At 36.9% G+C, this 27,823-nt stretch overlaps 1 protein-coding gene across 1 annotated transcript in view; it reads left to right on the top strand.

The window, feature by feature from the left end:
- The first annotated feature begins 279 nt into the window (after positions 1 to 279).
- LOC120537180 (fibronectin type-III domain-containing protein 3a-like) overlaps positions 280 to 27,823 on the top strand; it is a 128,179-nt gene continuing 100,635 nt past the window's right edge. Inside the window, exon 1 of the mRNA XM_039765919.1 lies at positions 280 to 605. The gene's annotated coding sequence lies outside the window, so the exon portion shown is untranslated. The remainder of the gene's footprint in view (positions 606 to 27,823) is intronic.

Here is a 27,823-nt window from a genome sequence, read left to right as displayed (position 1 = left end):
ATTAAACCATGACGCTAGTTGAAATATATATTTTTCAATGTAAATAGACCAGTGGCGGTTTACAGAACAGCTTTTAATTATTTACCCTGACCGTGTTCTGAACTCCAATTACCACCGATTTATACGCAAATAAATCATTGCTGTGAGAAAAAGGTGTGAAGAATGCGCACCGCTGTCCACAGCCCAGCTTAGAAGAGCACAGCACACGAGACACCCATAGGTCCACAGGTAGAACATAGCCGTGCGCACCCAGCCGGCCAACCCACAGCAACCAGGAGCTCCTGGCCTCTAGCGCTCTCGCGACACGGCGCATGCCCAGCCCCCTCATTCCGTTATGGCGGCGTGGTCTGGTTGGAGCGGAGCTGCCTGACATTCATTGCAGACAAGGCAGCGGGTGATGACCGAAGGGGGAAAGAGAACGGACAAAAGGACATTGGGAGCTGTTTTCAGTTCAAACTAAAAAAAAAAATCAAAACAAACGCACAATAAATAAAAGCAAAGAGGAAAGCGAGAGTCGTACACGAAGGCAAGCACGAAATCACATGAAAGTTGCTTTTGGCAGAAGTTCGGTCATCTCTTCTAGCACTCCGGCGTAAAACATTGCGGTAATTTGGCTTTGATTTTTTTTTGTTTCGGATGGGATGAATGATTGGGCGGGGGATATGGGGGTGAAAATATTTGTCGGGCGTTTCTTTTCCAGGAATCTGGTTGGAACTGATTGTTCTCTGTTACCTTATCGGGTTTAATGTGCAGACATTTAAAAATGTGTATATTTTAACAGTTTGCATGTTGCAGCCTACTTGATGATCAGTGAATAGGCATTGCATTTTTTAGTATTTCATGTTTGTTGTGCTTGATGTTGGTTGTGCCTTTTCTTATCTTCGGAGGCATCGTTGCCTGAATATACTGTTGGGATAGTGGCTAACAGGATGGTACTTCTCTCTTACGTCCCCCACACATTAAACTTTTGTTATTATTTATTTATATTTGACTAAAAAGTATTTTGTCAAGAATTGTTGATTTAATTTCATGCAGGGTATTGGTTGAAAAGAAAGTGGATCTAAATGTAGTATTTTGTTTTTCTTATTTATATTCAATACATATATTTATTGTGTTTTCGTGTTTTAACGTATACTTGATGTGTGCTTGTGTACATGATATACTATTTGGTATTTGAAGACTATTTGGTATTATACGTCACCATTTAACTAGATCAGCCTGTTGTCTAAACATTGTAGCCGACTAGTTAATGCCACGTAAGCTTAACATGTGGAAATAAATTTCTTCTGTTCGGGGCTAGAAGAAAACAGCAAGTCAATATAGTAAATAGACAAAAGTAAGTACAGTAATTGTTTCTGTGAAATTTGTGTGTGAGACCATAAAGTAAAAAATAATTATCTTCAGATCCTGCGGTGGTTATTATGCTTGTACATCAGTGACGTCACTCTGTATATTACATCATCAGGAAAGTTGGGAAGTCGGCAAATCTTTGATGTGACTGTAGGCGCCCCTTCCCTCTAACCACAACACAGTTTTATTGTTTTAATGGATGTAATTACTATGTATTTATCTGCATAGTTGCAATGCCGGACACTTTGTATCAGAAGGGGAAAAAAAATCTCTGGAACAGTAAATACAGATGCGGTACAGTGAGTTCTTTGTGAACTGCAGTGATCTGCAGCATACCCATGAGGCATACGGGCATGCAGATATACTGGGTTAAAAGTTTTTTTTTCCTCCAAGTTTCACTATATTTTGATTATTTCTATTTTTCATTTTTCTCAGTCCCCGTAGCAAAGGACATCAAGGTCTGTGTAAGACATCAATTCATTGCATGGCAAATTTGTGCTGTGTAGTAATTCACGCCGGACTAATCTAGCATTGCGGATAAGAAGACTTTCATACCTGAGAGAAAAGTAGGGTCACTGGAAGAATCCTGAACGTGCTGTACATGGAAGAAAATGCACATGTCACACTGTAGGCTGCAGGGAGCTGAGCTGTGGTACCAGTAAACCAACCAGTCTGTCGAGTATGGATTTGTTAGAAATAAAACCTCAAATTATTTAGAGAGAGAGACATAAAATTTTAAAGTAATAGACCACTGATTTCCAAACCTTGTGCAATTTTTGGTAATTGTTTTTATTCTAGTGCCTTCTTAATCAGTGCTGCATGCGTTTTAGTTAGTTTATTTTTAACAAATGTCTCAGCAGTTTGAGTTACTTTTATAAGACATTTGGTTGATTTTTAAGGAATACCTTGCAATTTAGAACATTTTTTCCATAATTTTTTAGGGCAGTGGACATGATGGATGCGAAAACAGCAAATTACAATGACATTTGACATTTAAATTAATAAATGCCTAATAAGGAGACTACTTTCACAGAATATACTACATTTATAATCTAACCTGCTTCATAAAAAATATTTTAGTGTTTTTAATGCAGTGTACAAAATAATAATGCCTTTTGCTGAATACTTTGAAAGATTACACCACACTGTCTGATTTAATATGTAATCTGCCGATTATATGCAGAAATAATATTTTCTATATATTTGTTTTCTTCTGTCACAGGAAAATTGTAATTAAGGTAAAACATTTAATATTAAATTAAAAAAAAAAAAAGTTACTCTTCACTTAAATTTCAAATAATCCGATTAAGATTTAAATGAATCCGGAGCTGGTGGATTCCTTAGTACTGGAGATGAAAGTTAATTAGAATATTGGATTTTTTTTGTATCATGAGTAAAATCGGAATGCCATTCTGAGGCAACTTGTCGAGGTCCCCAATCACAACAAGGGCCATACCCTCGATTTAGTCATTACTGACTCAGTCCTCATCTCTGACCTCCAAGTATTTGATCTGGGTGTTTCTGATCACAAAATTGTCTCAATTGATTTACCCACATATTCACTATACTCTAAACCACAGCACTGTATCCACTTCAGGAACTTGGAAAAAAATGAATTTGACTAATTTAAATGCTGGCATTAAGAGAGGGAAGTCTAGGCTTCTCTGCCTAAGCTGCTGCCCCCGCGACCCGACCTCGGATAAGCGGAAGAGGATGGATGGATGGACATTAAGAACTTTTCTATTGCTCCACACCTTTCTTACGTCAATGAATTAGTCAATTATTACAACAATGGGCCCCAGAACATCCTTGAGACCCATATGCCAGTTAAATAACAAGTGGTCTCTTTTGTAAAATCTGCCCCGTGGTTTACAAGTGAGCTTCGACAGATGAAAGCAGCTGGGCGAGCCCTTGAGTGGCGTTTTGTTGCAACCTGTTTAAAGGTCCACAAATGAACTTATCAGGAACACCAAAAAAACTACTCCAGAGCACTGACCACCACCAGATCTCAATACTACTCAAATTTAATCAACAACAGCCCTGGAAATTCCAAACAACTTTTTTCGGTGATAAATCATTTACTCAATCCTTGTACCTATGCCTGTAATTTCACAAATGAGCAGTGCAATAATTTTATTGAATATTTCACCTCTAAGGTAGACATCATCCGCTCCTCATTGTCTGTCTCCAGCCCTCCATCGCTGGATGTTTCTACATCAAAGCCAATGGGCTGCCTTTCCCAGTTCCTCTGTACCACAGTTAAAGAAGGTGAGGACATTATACGGAGGATTAGGGCTTTGTGTTCATTGGACCCTTTTCCTACTGGATTATTGTAAGGCACTCCTTCAGGGTCCTCAGCAAGAGCGTTCAAAAGCTCCAACAAATACGAAATAGTGCTGCAAGAAACCTGATGAGGGGGCAAAAATACGAACATATTTCACCAATCCTTCGGTCACTTCATTGGCTCCCTATCCACCTCTGTATCAAATACAAACTCTGTTTGTTTACTCACCAGTTCATCCATGGAAATGCTCCACAATACCTGAAGGAACTCCTTAAACTACAAACCACTGCAAGAAACCACTGTTTTGCAAATACCTACCGCCTTCGGTCCCCTATGACCAAACTTCATACATTGGGTGACCGAGCCTTTGCAGCCCCTGCTCCACGGCTCTGGAATGCCCTACCAGAAAGCATAAGAACACAGCAGGCTGTGGGCTGTTTTAAAAAAACAGCTAAAAGACTTTTCTATTTAGGAAAAGCTTATTAACAAAAATGCTATAATTGTTGTTTTATCTCTATTTTTATCTTGCTTTGCTTTTGTTTAAACTTTTTTGAGATTTACTGAAAGTGCCCTATAAATAAAATTCATTATTATTATTTTTGCATTTTATGTCAGTTTTGCAGTTTGCTTTAATTTTATGCCTGAAATGTTGTACAAAAAATGGTGAACTTGCTTGTTCTTATGCAGTAATAATCAGATATGCATGTGTAATTTTGTATGATTGGTTGTGACAGATAGGACTCCTGAGCAGACTCCAAACTCAGAATAATATTTATATCTCAAAATCTAGTAAAAGGGGGTTTACTGAAGGCAAAAAAAAAAGATTTAAAAAAAAGTGCAAAGCCATACACACAAGGAAAACGGCAAACACTAAGTCATTCAGAGACCTTAATATACACTATAAGTCTGCATCTACATACCTTTTTCCCTCCTGCTTCTCCTCTCATCTATAACACCGGCATATCCTCCTCCATTTTCCTGCTGAGTGAGCCCTTGCATCTTCTCTGCTTTCAACTTCTAGCATGTTTAGAAATGTGACATCTTCTTGGTTTGTGTAGTACAGGATACCACCAATCTGTAACTTTTACACATGATCTATACAACACATTAAATTTATTTAGAGTAATGAACTAAAGAACTAACTGTCAAGTTAGCTAAATTATTAACACTGTGTGTGCATAATATATTTGCATGTTTTATGTACATTTTAGCTATATTTTGTGTGTCTGTGCTTAAATTGTCTCATTCATAAATCTAATGCACACCTGTGCTTTTCTTCTTTTAACATGTTAAAGATAGTGTGGCAGTAGGGGGCGCTAGTGCTCCCTTGAACCCTCAGGTACAACTCCAGACACCAGGTAAAAGTCCAAGGCTTTTTATTTTCTTTTTCCACACTATTCATTAATTATAAACCAATATAGCACACTATTCACTCCTCCTCGCCCAGACACTTTGCTCCTCTCCCTCCCAGCACAGCTCAGTGTCTGGACTGGCCCATAGTCCTTTTATAGCCCCTGACCCGGTGGCGTTCATGTCCAATCAGACCACAGATCCTTATTCCTTCCGGGTCAGGGCAAACAGTCCTGTTCTTCACCCCGGGAGCACGTCGTTCCTTTCCGTCACGTGACCGAGACGTACTCCCGGGTTATAGGGCACACAAGAGCACATGAGCCCCCCTACAGCGACTCCCGGTGGTCCCCAAGATATCCAGAAGGGCTGTGTAAAAACACTACATAGTCCATGAGGCCCTGCTGGAACTCGGGGCACGATCCTGCTGTCGGGAGAGCTCCTCCTGGCGGCCTGGGGGTGAGGGCCGGAGCACAAAGCCGGCAGTCCTCCACAATAGACAAAAAGCTGTTGTAAGTTTACAAGCTTATGTAATAAGATATTGTTGTCTTTAGTGCTTCATTAGTGATTGTTGTGAAAGTGACCCAAAGCTTCGCTGTCTTAATATGCCATACATATTTAGAGCACTATTTAGTACATTTGATGTAATAGTGATTATTCTTTTAATACATTCTTTTATATGCAGTTAAGATGTTTTCCATCACAATTTTGTGTTAATTCATTTAATTAAAAATGGTGTATTAGTTTAAGGATAAATTTTTGCTTCTTTTGTATTATGAAGCACTAACATTTACATGAGTGACTGTCATGAATCTCATTGAAGAGCATGTATGTCTAATTCAGGCACAAGTTCCCTGTATAAAAAGCTTTTTTTTACTTTTCCCTTTTGAACAAAATATTTTTGACAGGGTCATCTGCACTCACATAACAGGAAGTGGTGAAGTTTACCAAATTTTCGCTCCATGAAGCCATCTGTGAGGCAGTATGTTCAGATTGTTGCAAATTTATGCTCTAATACAATGAAAAGAGAGACATCCAAATTATCCTTCTTAGAGTGGATTAGTTGAGCATTCTTTTCTGAAATCCTGAAAGATTAATTTACCTCTCTCACACTGTAAAGTGCTATGTTACACGTTTAAAGTTTTATGACCACAGTCTATAAAAATGTTTGTCATTTTTTGAAGATCAGCACTTGGTAGCACTGATATACAGGACCTAGAGTATTTTAGCACATTTTTCTTGACAAGATAGGTAATATGATCACCTGTAGCTATCGGGAGTGTTGTTTACTTTGTAAAAACCCCATAAATCTCCCTTCTTCCCGTGTGTAAGTACAGTAATCTGATATTGATGTTTAAAACAAACGTGACTCACAACCTCCAGTTTCATGGTACAAATGAAGGCTGTAGTCCCAACATCACTGGTCTTGCTCAAATCAATGACTCTTCTAAACCTTTTCTTTTCATTGTAATACAAATACCTTGACTCATTTAATAATATTACCCACTGAAAATGTTTACAATTTATTTAGGGAGTTATATGTCAGTTAAGAGTATATTCTCTTCTTTGTTGAGCAATAGTAGTGTATGATACAAGTCTTTTTGTGGGAGCAGGTTTGATTGCTTTTGTAGTATATCATTCTGTCACTCTGGGAATCATGCTCATCTGCAAAGACACATATCAGAGCACATATTCTTTATGTTTATGGCCCTTTAAGCTTTTGTTGTTACTTTAAAACGGTGTTTTTCAACCACTGGGTTGCCGCTGGTGGGTCGTAGTGTGCCGTCATCAATTCACGAATGGGTTACATTTGTTCATCTTGATGATTGACAGTGGAGTGTGACAGGTTTCTTAATTTCTAAGTGAGCTTGTTTTAACCCAGTCTCCCAGTTGTGCTTGTTTCACCAAGGGGGACCAACATCCCCCCCGATGCTTGTTTCAACAAGCTGCAAGTGGGTCTTCAAAGAATTTAAAAAAGCAAAACTAGGTTAAGAAACATATTTTCTTAAGTTTTTAATTAATTTGCAAATATCTTTTATAAATTTAATTCAGGTCAGTTTTTATAGTTATATTTAACATTTTCAGTTTAAAATAAATTTTATTTATATTTCATATTTTCTTTTTTTAACAATATTTGCTTAAAAAGCCAATTGTAAATATGACAATTAAATTGGTAACCTTAACACTGAAGCCAGACTGGCTCACTGAAGTGTATTCTGTGGCCATTGAGGAACATGTTTGCCTACTCCTAATATAAAGTGACCTACATACAGTACATAGTGGCTCTATAGATGCAGTGCATATTATATACAGCTGCTCTTCATTTATTTACCATTGTTCTTCAACATGTTGCTGTTTAGATTGCACTTTTGTAAACAGTGTACAGGTATTTTTTATTTCATGTCTTTTGACATCTGGCTTATTTGAAAAAGTGAAGATGACTAATACATTGCAAATAATATCCTCTATTTAGGGACTCCTTAATTATTGTTTTATTGTAATAGGTGAAGATGTATGTGTACCATCTCATAATGTTTTTACAATGTTAATAGTATTAATGTTCTGTAGCGATGTTTTTGTTTGCTGCTTTAATTTCTAGTGCCTGTCTCAGGAGCATGGAGTGCATAACCTTAGATGAAAGCATTAAAAGTGCGTTTCACTCTGTATCCCTATGTGTATATGTAATAATACAATCTAAATTTCTAAAACAAATCAATCAGAGGGCCCAGTCATGTGCAAATCCTTACTCACACTAAGCCAACTTGGTTGCTTAAAATAAAATCGCAGGACTAAAACAGCTGTTAAATGGTGAAGACTATCTTATTTAATTAACTGAACAGCTCCAGATTCCATACCGTTTTTGTAGTTTAACTCTCAGTGATCCAAAGGGGTGTTCTTCTTTTCCCCTTAGATATAACTGAACTAAAGCTCTAAATACCAAGGGATGGTCACCCAGTTACACATAAAAAATATGTAATGTGTAGTTTCAATCTAAATTCCTTCAATATGATATACTGGGCTTTATTTATACTTTCTGTTGTATTATATTTATGAAAAGCTGTGGTCTTTGACTTTGTATTTTTCCATTATCTATTTGAGAAGTATCTGTAGTGTTGCGTTGGATGCGTCTCGGTCATCCTCTGCATGGTTACAGTCTGCATACATTTTTCTATAAATATTTCTTACTCTTTCTAAAAAATCTTCCTTGCTCTTAAAGAAAAAAATGGCTTGCACATCTCCAAGGGAGGGTACCTTGGTCACAGTTATTTGGGCGTGTGTGTGACAGAAAGCTGACTTGCTGTCTCTGATGCTTTTTAAAAATGAGAGGCTCAAATAGTTCTTATTTGTGAATCAAAGCATTTTTCACTAGCAATTCAAGTGCTGCTATTAATCTAGTTTGAAGGAAGCTGGACACACTACGAGGTACACTTAATTCAGTTGAAAGCTGGCTAGAAAGAACACTATGCAAAAATTATTCTTTTTATACCTTACTTACTCCATATAATTTGTCATGATAGCGAGGAAAAGTTTTTAATCTAATGAAATGGACATAAGGTTTTTGATTGAACTGATCTGTATTCATTAAGAGAAGAGGCACTTCACCTGCCTTATTTGAACAGGAACAATGCAGAATGTTTTCCACAGCAGTGGCACTTTCTGAAGCCTTAGGGACAGACTGAACAGGTGACAGAGGTCAGCACAGGCCTTAAGAACTCAAAGGCTTACTCTTTCTGGTCCTGCAGTTTTTCCTGTGTGTAGCTTACTCAGTTGTCTCCTCATTTGGTCTTCAGTTATGGATAGTCTACACTGATGGTCAGAGATAGACTTGTAACTGGCCATTACAATAGACATGGTAGGAGTTATCAATGTAATAGGGATGATGTGGGGACTCTGGTCATTGGAAGAAGGTGGCAGTGAGAGGGAAAATCTATTAAAAAATTTGTTCAGGATGTAAATTTTGTACATATCCCCTTATAGCACCTAAACTCTGGACTGCTTGAGTCCAGTAATTATGCCCAGTCCATTCCAGACATCCTTTATGGCAGGGGTTGCCAACTCCAGTCCTGGAGGACCACCGTGGCTGCAGGTTTTCATTCTAAACCTTCTCTTAATCAGTGACCTGCTTTTGCTGCTAATTAACTAATTTTAATTGATTTGCTCTTGAAGACTCAGACCCCTTAATTTTCTTTTTCCTTAATTAGCAGCCAAACAATAATGAGATACAAAATGAGCTAAAACAACTGGTATCCATCATACAATATCTGAAAACAAAGAACAATGAAGTTCTCAGGAATGTTGGTCTGCTCAGGCCCCCAAAACATTTTAACAGTTGCTCTTAGAAAGAGAAAATTGACAATTTCAGAAATGTCTGCTAATGCACCACAAGAGCAGCAACAAACCACGGAATTTAAGAACGGGTTTAATTAATGACAAGAATTGGCACCTCATTAAGCAGCTGGTTGGAATGAAACTGGTTGGAGTTTGAGGCCCTGACTTAGGTGGCCTTTTGTTAGCTCCCTCACTTCACCTTTCATTTCTGTTTGGGTGCCATTTAAGGAAAGAAATGAAGCAATTCAGACGAACAAGTCTTAAGAAAGTAATTCAATTAAAGTTAATTCACAAGAAGTTTATTAGCAGCTTTAACAGGGCACTCATTAAAAAAAGGGTTAGAATGAAAACCTGCAGACATGGTGGTCCTCCAGGACCGGAGTTGGCGACCCCTGCTTTGTTATTCTGAGGGAGTTTGTTTTCTCTTTTGGCTTTGCAAGTTTCCTTTCCTTCACTCATCTTATTCTTTATCACACGCTGTACATCCGTCCTTTAGAGCCTCTTTGTCACTGAATTTGAATATTCCTTTTCTCATTAAAGAGACCTTTTAGCTCCTTACTAATCCAGGGCTTCTTGTACTGTCTTTGTGGGTACTACTGTGTCGAGACAGAAGCTAATACAGTCTGTAATGCAGTGACAGAGTCCCTCGATATTGTCCGCATGTGACTCACACATGTTTGTCCAATCTATCATTTGGAAGCAGTCATTTCAGCCTCCAGGCTCCACTTCCTCACTGTTCTGGTGGTAACAGGTTTCTGTCTAATAACAGGCTTATAGCTGGGAATATGGTGAATCAGGTTGTGATCAGATTTGTCTAACAGAGGCCAGTAGATTTCACTTAAAGGCATCTTTAACATATGAATACAGCAGGTCCAGATTGATATTTCCTTGAGTGGAACCAGTCACAACCTGATAGAAATTTGTCATCTCTTGTTTCAAAGTCACATGGTTGAAGTCTCCACATATTATAACTGTAGGGTTGCTGCTGTCAGAATGAATCATTTTTGTTGCTGAGTCCCAATTTGCGGAGGAATGAATATAAACATTGATAAGAAGGTGTTATTTATCTTCATGGGCAAATAATATTTACAAATTCTGAAAGTTAGAATTACAAACTGCATTTTTAACTGTAATATGCTCCTTTTTACACTGTTCCTCATTCACATAGATGACCTGTCCCCCTCCTATCTTTTTTTTCTATACCGCACTGGGTCTCTGTTGGCTTGAATAAGAAAAAATTCTTCTAGCATCAATAGAGTGTCAAGTATATCAGGTTTAATCCAGCTCTCCGTAAAGAACAAAATAGCACTGTACATGTGTGCTCCATGGCCCATTGTAAGCACAGGCAGTTTATCCATCTTTGATCAAACATTGCACATTACAGTAGATGGCAGACCAGTTCATTGTTTTTCAGTTTGATTTAGTTCAGGCCTGCATGCTGCCCTGTCTGTTTGTTTGTCCAACAGCTCCTGTGCTAAAGTGCAACTGAGCTTTTTCGGTGATCGTAGTGCAACTGGTTTATTTCGGGAGTATTTAATACACTTTGCTTTCATTTTCTCAGTATCTCTTACAATTGCAGGTGTTGCAAACATAAGGTAGCCTTCGGGTTCTCTTCAAGACTCCATCCAAGTTTGCATGCCCATTTGAAGTGCAGTCATGACAAGCTGGCACCTGGATTTGCGTGCCTTGCAGTTTTTAGGTAAATTTAAAATCCATTTATCTGATTTCTGGTAGCTACTATCAGTGACAAGCTAGATCAGTTTTAATTTTAAATAAGACTACTAACTAGTAAATAAGTTAAAAAAAAAAATGGCTGTGAGAAATACAGAGCTTCTGCAAAATGGCTGCTGCTTGCACAGCACTCTGAAGTAATATGACTATACATTAAGAGTAAGTTACTTATGTTAACCTGTTAAAAACTCAAACATTCAAAGCTATCAGAAAATTGAAGCTACTGGGCAATGTTCCTCAGCATGTTCTTTTTTTGATGACCTGATCATGATATTTCTCAGAAGGAATTTCATAAAGTTGAAGTTTTTTTTTTTCTTTCTAAAACTCTCCAGTCTATCCCCCCTGCTGTGTATCCACAAACATTTCTCAGCTATGTTTGCTAATACATACACACTGAGTCACTTCCTAACATGTAGAGTTGATTCGTTGGACCTCTCACACCTGACGAACTCTAACTCACGTTTCCTGAATTTTGTTTTTGATGTGTCAAAATCCACAAAGCAACTTGGATGATGCTGCAACATATATCATATAATGCCAAGTAGCAATGTTGCTGTCTTGATTGACTTTCACCTGATTATGTGCTGATATGAAAAACTATATGGAAGCTCGTACTTAAAGCTAAAATTGCATGGTTTGTACACTGGTCCATGCTCATGAAGATTATATATTTATAATCACTACCTAAAATATTACAGCATAAATGTTGTTTCACCTCATCTTGAAATCATCCAGTGTTGTTGTCCTCTAAGAGCACAAAATATGGTTACAGCCACAGATATTATTTAAAAGAAATATACATTCATACTGTATGTCTTAAAAACTGAAATATGTTGCCTTTGCAATTTTTCTTTTAGTTCTAGGGAGTGAAAAAAGTTTGTCTGTTACTGTCTTTGAATTACGCATTTAAGGTTTCTTCCTTGAATAAAGGTTAATATGATGCAGACAGTAATTGTCAGGTGGGTGTGGTGGCAGACAAGCAAAAATTTACATTTCTTTTAACATTCTTTTAACAATGGCAGAGCCAACATCAGTTAGTGTTGTTTCAAATCGTCACTTATTCTGTTCAAGATCTTGCCTAAGGCAAATTTCTCCACAATACATAAAGTTGTGTCATCCCACAACCAACTCTGTATAAGATTCAAACGATCTTTTGTCTTAAAGGACACTGGTAAACAATCTGCCACCCTCAGCCAAAAAAATTATGAGCCAGAATCAGCTACTTAAAAAAATCATATTGGTCTGTTTTATTGAAAGGGAAATAACATTCAGCATGCTGTGTTTCTCCAGTCAACAATGTAATTAGGATGGCAGCCCAATCACTTCACTTCCAGTGCATCATTCTGGTAGTGCTGTCAAAGGTAAAGTAAGAAACTCCAAGATTCATATGTAGGGTTAATTTTCTGTAGCATGTTTCTAGAATGAATTTAATACCTTGGCATCTATGATTTTTTGTGATGATGGATGGCAACAGCTTTTCATGCATATTATTGTTGCTGCTGATGCTGTGTTTGTGCATCCCTCATTACTTTTATAAGAAAACGATAATTTTTGACAGTGTATGTGGCTTAATAGAAGCGATACTTTCACTGTTGCCAGCTTTATGGCTGCTCTTGAGCAGACCTCGAACCCTCTAACTGCAAAAATCAGCAACAGACTCTGGGAAAAATTTTTCAGCGAAATACGTAGCACAGGATTACACAGTAAAGGGAAAACAACAAACTCTCCGTGACTCAGGACTGACTATGTAACATACAATAATGTGGAATCTACCTACCTTCTCCTTCAAATTCCTGCCTACAAGATTTGCAAATCCATCTACAACTCTTTGTCAGGGAAGCCTATGCCTCCATTGGACTTCCAACTGCAAACTCCCCCATCTAAAAGATCAGTGGTCATTTTAACGTTAGACATTATATGAGTTCCAGACTGTTTGATGGCTGCCATAACTTTGAGGTACTGTGGCTCCAACTACTGCGAAGAACGGCCCTATGGCTTAGTAACTTCCTTTTGCAGCTTTCAACATTCTCACCAGGCTGTTGGCCCCTCCAACAGGTAATTGGCTTGCGTCCCAGGGGAGGTAGTGCCTTGCAGATGCTCTCTCCCCTGGTCCTTGCATTCATGTGGCGTCCTGGCTGGTTAATGGCCGAGTCTGCCTGTCATAATGTATCGCTGTGTGTGGCACATATTCAGATGTAGCAGTTCTTGAAGAACAATAAATGTATCATGCTGTTTATGTAGCATTCATATGATGTTCTAAAACTTAATTTAAACTTTTTGCATTCCTTTTAATGCTTGTGCCTCCCAGCATTGCTTGTATCCTTTAGCACTTTATGAATCTTTTGAAAGAAAAAGCTGGAATAAGTAAGAGAAAGAAATGCCTAAGGCTTTCTTACCTCCTGCCATGCTTTCTTGCTCCATGAAATGGTCTGATGAGTTTAAATAAATAGCCTGCTTGGATGCCTGCTGTACTCTAGTCATATAAGAGGAACACATCCTTAATCTTGTTGGATCTGTAAAATGAGGTGTACAGCTCAAGGTTACAAATAAGAGTAAATTGCAAATCACTGTTATGATATTTATCCCTTTGATTACTTACCGTTATACCTTCAAAATTTAAAAAGATTTTAATGTAGCTATAGTGAAATTTTTAAATACATCTAATAAAAGTTCTCTTTTATGTTGTTCTACTAAAGCTAGAAATAATTGAACTGTCTGCAGAATAGTAAGAATATATATCTTTTCAGAATTAGATTGATGAAATTCCCATTTGTCTTATATCTGATTGTGTCACATTGAGTAAGACTAGTGATAGATGATACAGCCAAGTTTTATTTTACATAGAGGTTTGTGAAATTGACACATTTGTTTTGTGTACAATTTATTTTTTTTTGGGTGAAAAGCAAGGATTACTACTCCCTCAGGCCTTGTTAGCTGCCTAATGCAGGTTAATCTGCAGTACACAAGTAAAATCAATTATATTCTAGCTCTTGTTCGCGTCTGTGTAGAGAAGCCCAGTTGGTGTGCTTTTTTTTTTTTTTTTCTTCGATAATATTTTGTACACTGGAATCCCACCCCTTAATGCTACTTAGCAACCATCCTTTCCTGTATCTGGATTCCTGCAGATGCGGCTGTGGCTATACAAGCTATCGGCATAGTAAAGGAATGTGTGGAGTGTTATTTTTGTCTCTCATGCATCTTTAGGATTGCGATCATCAAGATTTTTTTAAAAATATAAAAGGTTGGACACTTTACTATGGGAACAACCAAAACACACTTTTCACAGCTCAATTAATCTTAGTTGCTAGGAGTCCAGTACTTTTTTTAACAAAGAAACAAACATGTGGAGTTAGTCCATGAAAATGTTAGGAACTAAATACCTTTATTCCTGTGTCACGCTGAATTACACTGGTTGTGAGACAAAGGTTATACTGCAGATTCATTTTTCACCAATTACTACCTCATCGATAAACCAATAAATGCCCCATTTTTGATTGTCCAAGAATGTCATTGTTGTTTAGCTAGACTGTTTTTTTTCTTGAGAGAAATTTAGCCTTGGTTTCTTATCTGCCACGTATGGTATTAGGGAAACACATTTAGAAGTACTATCAGTTCCAAAAAAAAGTTAAATACTGCTTAAAATAATTTTGGGTGAAGTGCTGCAGTGGTTTTTTTTTTGCTGCTGCATAATGAAAAAGCTGTTGTCTTTCAAGTTTCCTTTCACATCCCAAGGATCTACAGGTCAAGTCAACTGTTGACTTTAAACTGGGCCTTTGTCAGGGAGCATACCATGTGATGCACTGTATACCCTGTTCAGGTTTCATTCCTGCCTTGGGCTTGATCGTACTGCCATAGAATTTTTCCCCATGTGAGCTTGTATTACAATTTGATGATTGAAAAAATGAGTCATATCATTAGATGCTGTATATGGATAAACCTCGTATCTTGCCATATAATAAATCCTGGAAAGCATTTTTTCACGTGCCTGTTCAAATGCTTTCCAGGCATAATGAGATTGGCTGCACTCTTTGCCCCTTTTCTTTATTCTTTTTTCATTTATGTTGTGGACAGACATAAATGAAACATCAGACAGATAAGCCTCTCATCTGTTTAAACGGTCCAAAACATCTGTGTTCGTTGTTCATTTTGGCTGCATTCTGTATTGTAGTTTTTTTGGACTGATGGACTGAAAGCCAGAAGTCTACATGACCATCATCATCAAGTCCTTCCATGAGAACCCTAAATACAAAGAGGACTGTTTCATTTATGTTAGGTAGATTGCCCAGAGGTGACTGGGCAGTCTAATGGTCTGGAATCCCTGCAGATTTTGTTTTTTTTTTGTTTTTTGTTTTTTCTGTCCACCCTGGCCATCAGACCTTACTTATTCTTTGTTAATTATGTTGACTTATTTTTATTTTTTTATTGTGTCTATTTTTCTATTCTTCATTTTGTAAAGCACTTTGAGCTACATTTTGTTGTATGAAAATGTGCTATATAAATAAATGTTGTTGTTGTAGTTTGGGTGAACACTCATTGGTTATCGGCTCGCTCTCTTTCTCTCTCTCATATATATATATATATATATATATATATATATATATATATATATATATATACACACACACACACACACACACACACACACACACACACACACACACACACACTCACTCAAATATAATTGAAAATTACTGAAAAAATTATATAGTATGATGGATAGCAGTAACAGTGAAATTTCACAATATTTGATACCTAGTTGATACCCTTCAAAAACAGAAATCCCTTGAACAGATTTTTATTTAAACTACCTTAAATTTTTTATTTTGAATAATATTGTGCCTTTTTAGTAATAGACTATTAAATGTATAAATACCTGCGTTGCACCCTGTGTTGGCTCGGATTGGCTCTAGCAAACCCCCGTGACCCTGTGTTAGGATATAGCAGGTTGGACAATGACCGATTGACTGACTAATATTAACAGTATCTTTAAAATAGTAGTATATCCATCAAGTAGTTACCCATTTAACATTTAATTAATCTATGATTGGCATTCATAAATTTCAAAATACAATGCAGGGCTTGAATTTTAATGTTTGAAGGACATAGGGATTTCCACATTGTAACAATTTTATAATTTTTGGGAGATTTCAGCATAGGATTTATATCATCATGGGCTTCCTGATTTATCTTACCATGTACACTTTTCCAAATTTATTCTCTACACGTTCTCTCCAGCAATTTAAAAATGCTGCCTGAGATCAATAATAAAAATAAGAATCAAACATTATGTCTACACTGTTGATTAGTGGGGAATTCTACTAATTAGAAATTTAAATGATAATTGAATTTTTTTAGCTTTTTTGTAACAATATTCTTAAAAAGTCTATTTTGTTAGATTTGTAGCATTTGCTGTTTAAAGTGCATATTTGCATCATTAGCTAATTAAAAAAACTTACTAAAAAAGTAATATTTAATGATGAGTCAAATTTGAGGTTTTTTTTTTTCTATACCTTTGTCTCAGTCTTTAAGGCTTCTTGTGTGAAATCAAATTTAACAGTTTTTCATGAATCCACTGTTTCAGAACTCCTGTAAAACACTTTCTTGGGCTATTTTCTGACTTTTAAGACTTTATTACTGCTTAGCCTGTGTACTGATCCTGAATTTGAATATTAACTGGATTAATGTCACCTGTACTGTATCTGGTAGACTTCATTACATTTGCCAGTGTACCTTTCATTATATGACATATGTGCTTTCGCTGCTTTCGGCACATTTTAGATGTTACACCAATGACCGTTATTTGGGCTTCAAAAAACAAATGAATGATACAAATTTACCATTTGCATATTCATATTTAGTATACTGTTTTGCCCATCCTGCATAATCACATTGCTCTGAACCACTACATAAATTTTATTTTGGTATTCGCAAACAGGGCAGCTTATTTAATTCACTTTGTTGTGCAAGTGTGCAGTATTCTCTGACATTCCACAGTCCTTTATGAGTAACAGTGAAAGAATGGTCCCCTCCCCCCACAGCCCTGAAATGTTTAAACCAGTTAGAAAATGGATGGATGTTTGTACAGACATCGGTAGACACGTTTGATGCAGTCGGAGAATGAATGTGAAGCCTCCTTCACATTTTAGGGACTGTGTAGGGCACAGCATTAAAAAGAAAATAATCTTATGATAATTTCATTTCCTCTTACAAGTTTGTAGCACAAGTTAAATGTGATCCATGATATAAGCATATGCAAATGTATTTCTGAACTAACTCCATAATGGAATAAAAGTGACAATCACAAAAGCCAGCGTCTGTGATTTGCCATTTTTTCTTTTTAAATAATAATGAGGATGATTCCTGCAATTATGCGCTGACATTTTTTTGTCTTGAACACAACGCATTTCCAGACATGTTTTCTGCTGTTTTTCCTTTTGTCATGTTAATAAGATGCTGTGTTATCACCACTGTTTTTCCACTTGCATATTATTGTGCTTTTCAAAGTAATCTGTTTACTTTTAGTAACACATGAGTTATATTTTTGGAATTTTGGTATTGACTTGGTACTGAAGTGTTGTTCTTATGATATGCTTATATTGTATGCATAAATCAACATATGGTACATCCTGATAATCAAGTACCACCTCAGTATTTTACTTAAACATTTCATGCATACTTAAAATCAAACCATTTCCCCAACTTTTGTCATAAAATGTTCTGCTGAGCTGCTGGATCCAATTCAGGCAATTAGTTTAAGTCGTTCAATAAGATGCAAGTTCATCATAGTTCAATGACTGGCACACATGCATATGCTGGAACTATCTGGAAAGAACAATCCAAATAACCATGCTTTTAGATCAAACCTACCAGGCAAGTGCTTTGTCTTGTCTTGTAATGAGTAGCTAATTAATTGATAATTTAATCAGAGAGAGAACAGTTCGAATAGTGACAATCCAGTTTCAAGTTTTCAAGGAAAATTTTGCAGTTACAGACATGGAATTTGTAATTGACCTTCTCAACATGCTGTTACTGTTGCTGCTGTGGTTACCATCACTAGGAAGTTTGTGTTCATGAAACTAGATGGATAATATTTTTGGAGCATGTTTTTGATACAAACCTACACTGTGGTCCTGTCCACACTAGTACATTTTTATTTTAAAATGCACACTTTTCTCTGTTTTTGCTTTTCATGCACAGTACCCCAGTGCTTTCAACCAACAAATTTTTCTGAAAATGCTATCCAGAGCTGGAGACTTTTGAAAACACTGGTACCCTGTTTCGTTGTGGAGAGGTGAAGATGGAGATTTCTGAAAATATAGACTCTGTCATGCTGTGGCTCTTTCATTCTTATTGTGACTAATCCCTGATTGGACCTTGCTCATTACCACGTCCAATTCCATGACTGGTCACCTTTCACAGAAAAAAATGTCTTCTAACCTAGCTGGCATAGAAGAGTTGCTTTCCATGGTGCTTGCTGTGTTGCTTACCTGTATGCATCTGCAGTCAGGCCCATAAGTATTGATAGGACTACCTCCCAGAGAATGATCTTGGTTTGGCCAAATGTTGTGAAGCTGTTCATGTTCATCAAGTACAGAAGTCTGCAATCATCCAGAACAGTTGTCTTATGAGGGTTTCCAGGCCTTTTGGTGTGTTCCTTCTTTTTAGAATGTACCAAATTGTTCATATATGACCACTCCTTATGTTTCTGCTCTCTTTATAAATGGTTTGTTTTGTTTTCTTAGACTAACTTGCATGGGCATTTCATTGGACCTCATATTGAGAGTTCACAGTGACAGCTTCCAAATTCAAATTCCACACTTGGAATCAATTCCAGACCTTTTATACCTACCTACTTAATAGTTGTGGGAACTGCTACCACCTGGCCACGGAGCAGCCTTTTGGTCAAATGGGGGGCTATGCAGAAAAATGTCTGTCTTTTCTAAACAGCTCATATAATATTTTTGTTAAACCCCTTGAATTAAAGTTGAAAGTCTATACTTCAGTTACACCTTGATTGCTTTGTTTCAAATCCATTGTGGTTGTGTACAGAGACAAGATTATGAAAATTGTGTTACTGTACAAATGCTTATGGACCAGACTGTAAATTGTGTTTTGTATGATTTTTAAAAATTGTGGTGAAGGATCTACTCACATGTACGATAGAGTCACCAGTTGTATTTGTGCTGAAACTGCACAAGCATGAAGTTTTAATTTAATTGTGCAACAGCATGGTCACAAGAGGCAATTGGCCTTCTTAACCACTCTCATACTGCACATGAAATGACTGATGAAGAAGCTGAAATTTGGGTTGTCTTTGAAAACCAGGTATCAATTTCAAAACTGGTTTTAAATAACAGTATATGTTTGTTTTAAGACATTAGTGCTGTGCACATGCCCACTGTAGTCAGATGAATATGTCATGTGCAGTTTTGGTCATTTTAGTATGGATGAAAATACTTTTGTAAATGATGTGAAAATGCTAGTATGGATAGAGATTGTTTTCATTTAAAAATTTAGTAGTGTGTATGTAGCCTTAGGGGCGGCACGGTGGCGCAGTGGTAGCGCTGCTGCCTCGCAGTTAGGGGACCAGGGTTCGCTTCCCGGGTCCTCCCTGCGTGGAGTTTGCATGTTCTCCCCGTGTCTGCGTGGGTTTCCTCCGGGTGCTCCGGTTTCCTCCCACGATCCAAAGACATGCAGGTTAGGTGGATTGGCGATTCTAAATTGGCCCTAGTGTATGCTTGGTGTGTGGGTGTGTTTGTGTGTGTCCTGCGGTGGGTTGGCACCCTGCCCAGGATTGGTTCCTGCCTTGTGCCCTGTGTTGGCTGGGATTGGCTCCAGCAGACCCCCGTGACCCTGTATTCGGATTCAGCGGGTTAGAAAATGGATGGATGGATGGATGTAGCCTTAGTTTGTGTTATGTACGTAGAGAATGGCAATATTTCCTCAACAATTAAATTTAGGTGTTGATTTGCCCAGTAATCCACAGACTGTGTGGGAGTGGGAGTTTAAAGAATTTACGGCATTCAATATTTTAGCAAATTGTATTGATTTATTAGAACACTGTGAATGTTTTGAAGTGGGTACAATGCAGCCAAGTTGTCTGAGGTGTTTGCTTACTTTTGCGTACTTTTCCTTTTCTTATTCCAGCATTCTTTACGTCGACTGGCTGTCAGAATGACATTCGCTTTGCACTGCCTGTATGGCACAGTACTTGATTTGGGATCAGTGAGAAAACTCGGAAACATCCATGTAATTAGTTATATACTGCAGTTCGCTTAAGGTGACAAATTCATTTGACTGAGGAGTGGTGAGATTTGAGCAGAATTCTCATCCCTTTCAAAAATGTAAAATAATTCAAGGCAAACAAAGCTTTTCTCACCCTGTTCTTATTATATCAGGTTAGAAAATGTGATTTAATGTAAGATTTGTGGGTATGCTTTTTTCCAGCCCAATGAAAAATGTATTTATTTTAATACAATATTATTTGTATTATTTATTTATTGCTACTATTACTTATTTATTTATCATTGCCATTTACTTACCCCCAGTTAGTTTAACAAACAAATCCACACATTAATATGAAATTTCTAGGGGAAACACTGCATAAGTGTATGTTGTCAGTCACTTCAGTAATTGAAGTGTCATAAAGTCTAATGAATCTTTGCAGTTTGACTGTTGATTAAAAGCGATTATGATAGAAAGTCTTATTTAATACAGTGCAATAACTGAGAAACAAATATAAAAGAAGTATTCTGTTATTAAGATAGTCTGTGCCAGACAAGTACTGTATTTTACCCTTTTTACCCCTAGAATTATGTCTGATTAATGCAGATGTGGAAAAACTACCAAGCCGTTTACCTATTTATAAAGTTGCCAGATGTTTTTCATGAAAACACTGCTTCTATTTGGATCTAACATGTTAAAGAATTGTAACTAGCTTCTGACTTTCAAAACGGTGTTCTCTACATATTATGCCACTATGCAGTTTATTAAATCACATTACATTGTTTTCTTTATGTGCAAATATTTTTTGCAAACACTTAAAATGTAATCCTTTATCATTAACAAATTACTAAGGGTTTTGGTTTTTTTCCTGTATGCTTACAGTACACATACTCAGTTTTATTTATAGGATACAAGAATTTAATCTGATATAATACTTAATAGTTTTAGTGTAATGTGCTGGAACAGAAGTGTCCAATACTTTCCCCCTCTTCCTGTACTTGGCATAAGTTCATGCTTTATTCAAGCTGTGTCTAAAAATGCAGTAAATCTGAATATAACCTATTCTGAGACTGATTTTATTGTTTGAACTCCTGTGTTCACAACAGTTCCATTAGTTAAATTAACTGTTTTTGACAAGATTATAAGTAAAAGTTTTAATTACATGTTTTAATTTTGCCTGCTGTAATTGTACACAATTCAATATACCTGGTTTCTATAGAAGTTAGTTTCCTAAATTTCTGTTGTACTTCTGCCAATATGTCACTTCAGAATTTCTTGGCTTACTGTATCAGTTAAGTTAGCTAAATTATCATTTGCAGAAGGGACTTCAAAAATTAAATGCTATACGTACTCTAAGAGTTTTTTTTTTTTAAATCACTGGTTAATTAGAACTTCAGTTGGTTTCTGTACCCAAAATTAAACACATTATGATAAAACTGAAATTATGTACTGTATGTCTGGGTATTGCACTCTGTTGAAAGAAACTGAATGATAATTTTGAATAACTATGGAAAATAAAGGAAAATTCAACACAAGGAAAAAAGGATGGTTGCATTATGTTCAGCTTTTCATGTGGAGAATATATTTTTAACAGTTGTCATTTATTGAAAACCACTAGTTTTCCAGGTTTTTTTGTGGTATTTACTGTCTGAGATGAAGGAAATTCATTGAAAGATAATCAATCAGGAGCACTATCTTTTGAGCTAGAACATTTTAAGTGGTGTTAATAAGTGTTTTACTTTCGCATTTGGATATCAAGTTCTGAGAAAGTAACACATATTGGTCAAATAGCATAGCCCATGTCCAAATAATACATCCCAAACTAATTAATGTTAATGTTTGACACCATGATGTAGCATCACAAAATATCTTCTGCATCATAATTATTTTTTAATGAAATATATAGTAGTAATAAATGCATACTGTATATAATATTGCTAAACATGGTAATCGACATTAGAATTTTTTAGAACCACTGGTGTAGAAAGATAGTTGATTAAGAATCTTATGACCTGTTGAAATCATATTATGCAAAAACACGGCACATCTTGCTGTCCAGCTTGTTAAAATGTCTACTTTGGTTTTATAATAAATGGCACTGACCGTTTCTCATGTACGAATTATTCTATATACTTTAGTGCCTCCCAACATGACACTGTACACCAGGGGTCCTCAATCACAGTCCTGGAGGGCCGCAGTGGCTGCAGGTTTTTGTTCAAACCCAGTTGCTTAATTAGAAAGCAATTCTTGCCAATAATTTAATTTTATTGCTTGTTACTGCTTCAACTCTGCCATGTCAGGTCATGCTCATATCCTCGATTTTCTTCCCCTTTCTATGGATATCATCCAAATGATTTAAAGGCTAAAATGGATGAGCAATTCTCAGTCCTTCACTTTCCTTCCAAGTATTTAATTAAACCCAATAGTGCATGATAAATACACACAGGTGTAAATGGTAACAAGCTAAGTGGAGAAATGCTGGTCTCTTTTGTCATTTGCATGTTATTGCTAATTAGGAGCAATTAAAAACCAAGAATGCAGCTGTTTAAAAATAAAATCCACAATAACGGTTCAAAATCTTAATGAGCGATACAACTGAAGTAAAGCTGAAGTGTTACCTGAGCAATAAGAGTTTCTTATTAAGCAACTGGGTTGGAGCAAAAACCCTGCAGCCACTGCGGCCCTCCAGGACCGTGATTGAGGACCCCTGCTGTACACCATTGACAGCATTATCTGAATGTGTTATTACTCATATTCATTCATATTTAATCAGCATTGCACATGTAAGCCTTAGGATTTGTCAGCTTTTATGAAGTGCTGTTTAGAATACTGAAACTCTTACATTATATAGTGAAAAACATGCACTACATACTGAGAATTTGTCTCGTTTTGCTGCAGTATATGCATACATTTAATATTGAGGTTTATTTAATTAATTATAAAAAAAAGTCTTTTTCTTTATTAATTTATTTTAGGTATTAACAATTAAGAAACTGCTTAAAAATTAAGGAAGGTGTGCATTTGTATGTATCCTGCTATAAATTTTTGCAGAGCAATATCTGCCTTTATAGAGTGTCCGGTCTGCACTGTGAATATTCATTTATGCTATGAACATCAGCTCATGAGCTTATTCTGATCTTCTCGTGGAACTGTTTGATGCTGTGTTTTGTGACCTTCTTTGCTGTTTGTTTCTAAAGGTATTTTTGCTCTTACTTGTGACTTTTGCTTTGCTTTGTGATTGGCTTACATTTTGTTTTGAATCATATCCTTCATAGTCTTTTTAATAATGTACTTTAGTTTGTTTTATCTTATTTAATTTATTTTAATGTTCTTTATATTAATTTTAAATGTATAATCTGTGTTCATTGCTTATGTGGATATGTAGAATTTTACCCAAAAAACGTACACACCATTTTTTACATTTTTACTTATAAACAAATAACATTTATTGATTAATTTTGAATGTTTAAAAACATTAGAGATTTATAAGATTCCTAAATCTAATGACTAAATTCATTATTCTTTATTGCATTTGATCTAACAAAAAATGAAAATTTCTCCTTTTTCTTCATAAAATAGTGTGTTTGTATACTGTATGTATAAATTAGTGGTGCACAGTTACCGATAGAAATTTTCATTTATCATTTTTAACATGATGCAACTCATCATGAAGTTTCCTTTCTTACTAGTTGCAAAAGTGACCATGTGTGGTCCTCCCCCTCATCCATTTTCCTCAAACACGCTTTACAGTCAGGTCTTCGGACTTCGAAGAGGAGCCCCAAAGTCCCCTTTCACTCTCCAAAATTATTTTTAAATTTGATTGCATCTTCAGACTTTGAAGAGATCCACTTCTTCACCCCCTTCTTAGTTGATGAAGCTGATAGAACAGAGTACAGTTGTTTGTTCCACTTCAAACAGTGATGGTAATGATAATAAAATAGACCTAGATTAACCATTAAGCAAAATAAGAACATATTTGGGGCACAAAGGGAAACGGAGAGCTTTAAAAAAAGAAAAAAAAAAAGTACTACAAAACTTCAAATATAAATAAAATTTAAGCAGGCAAAAATAATCATTATTTTGTTACTTCTTTTGATCCTTTTATGTTAAAATGCTGTATATCTTTAAAGTTAGAAAGCAATAAAATGGGAGATGTTTTATTTCATACAAATAATTTTTTGCATTTATTACCGCTTTTCTCACAACTCAAAGTGCTTTACATAAAGTGTTGGGAGCCACGTCAAACACCACTAATGTACAGTAACCATCTGGATGATGTGACAGCATTTGGTACCGGTATGGTCGCCACATATTAGCTGTTAGGTGGTGAAGGGATGAGACTTGGTTAGCCAATTAGAGACAGGGGATAATTAGAGGCCAGTATGCCTAGGCCGTGGTGGGCAATTTAGCCAGGACATCGGGATACATCCTACTCTTTTGAAAGATGCCTAGGAATTTTTTATGACCACAGAGAGTCAGATCCTTGGTTTTACATCTCATCCAAAGGACAATGCCATTTTTGCAGCACTGTGTCCATGTCGCTACACTGGGGCATTGGGATCCACATTCAGACCTCAGGGTAAGCACCACCTGTTGACCTTGCCAACACCTCTTTCAGCAGTAATAATTATATTTCTTCATTAATATCTTAAAATATTTTTTAAAAATTGTCCATCAACATCAATTTCTATACAAAAAGGATTTTAAAAATCTGTTGTGTTATAAGTGAGAGTCTTTAGTAGGCTGTATTGTAGGACTTAAATTGATAGCCAATGCTGTGGCAATATTCAGTCAATGGAGACTTTTTTCATCATGCTCCTAAATATGTTCTTAAGGGCAATATTAAAGTCTAGTTAGACTTGCTCGGTTTTGTTCAATTGGGAAGATAGCTCATTCATATACAGGTAGTCCCCAGGTTACGGACATCCGGCCTATGACATACAAATGGGGCCGCAGCTGCGACACATTCACCTCAGTAACTGCTGCTCCATCATCTTTGGCCTGGGGACGCTGCAAGCAGTGGCGGGGGTCCGGGTCGGGGGGTGAGTTAGCTGCCCACGCAGAGTAGTGTCCCTCGGGCGGCTCCCAGTGGAAATCGGTTTCACTGCCCGACCACCACACACGGCTGTCCTGTTCGTTCTCGGTGGGCTGTCGGTAATGCTGCAAGTGAAGTCTGGACGGAGGCTGGAGTGGGGGGCGATTTCGCTGCTGGTGCAGTGTAGTGTCCATCGGGCGGCTCCCGGCGGCAAGCGGTTTCACTGCCTGCCCACCACACACGGCTACACCCATTTGTTCTCGGTGGGCATCTGGTAATGCTGCAAGCAGTGGCTGGAGGGGGGCGATTTCGCTGCTTGCGCAGTGCAGTGTCCCTTGGTGGCTCCCAGCGGCAAGCGGTTTCACTGCCTGCCCACCACACCACTTTCTCGTTGGGTAGCTGGTAATGCTGCAATCGGTGACCCAGTTGTGGCTAAACAGAGGCCATTGAGGGTGAACGGGGCAGCGGGGGGTAGCATTGTAGTGTGCATCGGATGGCTGCCTATTGAATGTGGGTAATTCACTACCCGCCTGTTTGTTCACGGTGGGCGGACGCTGCAGGCAGCCTACTGTAATGGAGGTGACTGTGAGCTGGGCTGGTGATGAACCGCCCGTCGATGCCCCCATTCATTCTCAATAGTAAGCCTGCTTGTACTGTTACGCACATAGCAGGAAGTTTTCTGTTGTCAGTGCATCAGACGTGTTGACGACGGGTGCCTTCCTGCTGTGATAGCTGTACAGTGCTGTGCAGAAGAGCTCATCTTAATCTTTTATCTTCACCCTTCAACAATGTCTCTGAAACACAAATCTGATGCAAGTGCTGGTGATACAGTAAAGAAGAGAAAAACCATCACCATTGAAAATAAAGTAGACATAATAAAAAGGTGAGAAAGAGGTGACACTCCATCATTCATTAGCAGAGCACTTGGTTACAGTCAGTCAACGATAGCATTTATTAAATTCATGTACCTGTTCCAACTTACATAAAAATTCAACTTAAGTACAAACCTACAGTCCCTATCTCATACGTAACCCGGGGACTGCCTGTATGTTATAAAAACATCTCTTATCTTTGAACTACTAAATACTTAAATACACCAGTAGGCTTCCAGAGGGTTGTGCAGCCTATTGAACAAATTATTCATGGTGACGTTCCTAGCCAACAAAATATATAAATATACAGTAGTGTTTAAGGAGAGCCAGGAAAACCAATGACCCCAGTCATCTGAGTCATGAACTGGTCATATTATTACTATCTGGTACAATATAATGTAGCATCAGGTCCTGGGCTAGCAGGCTCCAAAGCAGCAGCTTCTATCAAGTTTTTAAATTGCAGAACACTGCATAGTGACTGGTACTAACCCTTAAAACACCTACTTTCCTCCCCTTCATTCCTGCTGCTGTTCCTTCATCCCTCCATACCTTTGCATCAGAACTATTTTTTTTATTGGTATGCATTACATAGCATATGAATTGTCTGTAAGTCTGTGTATATTTAGGTGATGAGTATATTTTGCATAATATGTGGCTGTTGAGTTCATATTTAAACATAGTTATGTGTATACTCTATTGTGAAAATCTGCACTCCATTTAATATGGTTCTACTGCTACAAAACTTGCGCAGACTTTTTCACTCACCTCTACATTCATGTGAAGTGATGTGACAATAAAGTGACTTTCCTTGACATTTAAATTAATATTCCTGTATTTTGTGAGAGAATGATGAAGTTAGAAGCTATCACAGTGATGGTGCAAATCGAGACACACAAGGAGCAGCTGCCGAATGTTTGTTTGATTTTTTTTGTCACGTGAACTGTACATTATCTTGCACATCTTACTATTCAATAGCAAAATAATATTAACATTAATATTAATGATATTAGTTAAATTAGTTAAGTGTTAACGTTAGATATGTCTGCAAACATGTCATTTAAGTTCATAAAGAATAATGATGGGGTAGATCTCCGAAAGATGCAGAACACTGACTAAAATAAGAAATTAAGCTATTGGAAAGACAAAAAAAAAAATACCACACAATACTGTACTTACAGTACTTATGTAAATTCATATTAGATAAATTGCAAAATCCATTCTATACTTAAAATTCTCTTTGGCAGAGAAAGCAAATAAATCCTGGACAAAACAGATAGAAAAATACTACCTTAAAGACCTCTATACTTAAAAAATAAGGGCAAGCTGCAATAGAATTTAAGACAAGTTTTCATTTTACTTTTAACTAATGGCATTTTTTAGAGATACAGTAGGTAGGCACTATTCATACTTCATATGCTCTAGTTTCACCACAAAAAAGCTGCTTCTCAGAGATGTTTGCTTACATGAGTTTTTTTTTTTTTTTTTTGGGTGGATTTCCTGTGTGGATCAAGTTTCCACATTAAGTAAAGATGACTCTCCAGGATACAGGATGTTTGTCATAATAACAGAAAAATCCAGTCAATGACTAACTTGTAACACTGATGTTATTTTCCTTTAAGCAGTTTGCAACAAACAGTTAACAAGCTTGTT

Source organism: Polypterus senegalus, chromosome 10 (assembly GCF_016835505.1).
Source record: "Polypterus senegalus isolate Bchr_013 chromosome 10, ASM1683550v1, whole genome shotgun sequence".
Lineage (NCBI taxonomy): Eukaryota > Metazoa > Chordata > Cladistia > Polypteriformes > Polypteridae > Polypterus > Polypterus senegalus.
Note: the sequence above shows the minus strand (reverse complement) of the source record. Positions and strands in the feature narration are given on the sequence as shown.